This window comes from Fukomys damarensis, unplaced genomic scaffold (assembly GCF_012274545.1).
Source record: "Fukomys damarensis isolate Sample0158 unplaced genomic scaffold, DMR_v1.0_HiC HiC_scaffold_4, whole genome shotgun sequence".
Taxonomy (NCBI): Eukaryota; Metazoa; Chordata; class Mammalia; order Rodentia; family Bathyergidae; genus Fukomys; species Fukomys damarensis.
The window spans coordinates 58,363,709-58,365,201 of NW_022900916.1; positions in this window are offsets into that span (position 1 = coordinate 58,363,709).

Sequence of the window (1,493 nt, forward strand, 5' to 3'; positions counted from 1 at the left end):
AAAGATGAAAAGAGAAAGGAAAAAAGGGAAAGAAATTAATATGAGAAAATGAACAATAATGGAAACAAAGTCTTTGTAGATAGGGAGGGGTTGAAAGGAGGGCAGGAGAATGGGGAAAATGAGAACCAACACTGATTACGTAAAGGTGCAAATTTCCAACAGTGAATGTCATTATATTGTATACCTTAAATATGCCAATAAAATTAAATTTGTAAAAAATGAATGATTAGGAAGTGCAAAGATCTATCAGTGACAATTCTTGCTATTTCCTGGAGGAGTAGATGTCAAAATGAGCCTGGAAATAAGAAAATAAGATATGTGTAGACAGAGCAGGAACAAAGCAGACTTTGGAGAATGAACAAGAATTGGTATTAAAACAATAGACTAGAGATGGGCATGGTGGTGCACACCTGTGAAGATCCCTGTGAGTTCGAGACCAGCCTGGGCTACATAGTGATTTCCAGGGCAGTCTGAACTACATAGTGAGACCCTGTCTCAAACAAACAAACAAACAAACAAAAACATCACACAAAAACAATAGATTATTGTTCTCAAACTTTATCCACCTAATTTCTTCACCAACATTTCCTTGCAACTAGGATTGTGCAATACAAACTAAATAGTATGTCTTTTACTCAATGTAGGAAAGAAAAACGAAGGAGAAGCCATTTTATATCCCTTTTGGGCTCTTACTATTAGTGACAGGGTATAGAAATATGAATTTTAGTGCCCATCAATACATTTTAGTATTTTTCCCTCTACTTCTTTGGTTAATAAGCAATTGCAGGAGAAGTGATGGCAGCAGTTTCTGATCCCTGAGTTGTTGTTAAAGCATCATATTCAGAATTTGGTCTTTCTGTCAGGAGCTTCCCCAGTGCTCCAGGAGTTGTACCTGGAGGCTCAGGGTAGACACTTCCTCCAGCCCTTCTTACTGTAATCACCCGATCCCCTGTATTAAAAGCTTTATGCTTAAAACATCTAGAATGACACCTGTTTCCTATACTGAACCCCAATATACATAAGGGCAGAATGATCAAAGATATAGATATGGAAAATAAGATCAGGAACAAAGAGGAAATCAACTTGGCCGAATAAGCAAGATTGTTTGGAGAGGTCAAAGGAGATGGAGATTTACAGGATTTACAGTGTTGGAGTGCAGTCTGAAAGCCTCCAGTCTACCATGATGTGGAGTACAGACTTTATCTCAGAGGAAGCAGTTGTCACTGGTAAGCTGCCGGGAGTAGAGCACAGAATAGCTGAAGGTAGGAGCACCAGTGCCAAGCTACTGAAATTTCAAGAAATGAGATGACCTGATACAAAGATACTCATCCAGGGAGTGGAGAGGAAGAAGGAAATTCAAAGGTGTGAAAAAAGACTGAAGGTTAAGTCTCTAATATAAATGATACAATATTCCTAACCTCAGAAGTTCATTTGATTAAATATAGTAGCTTATCACAAAGCACTTATAATTGCATGTAAGCCAATATATATAT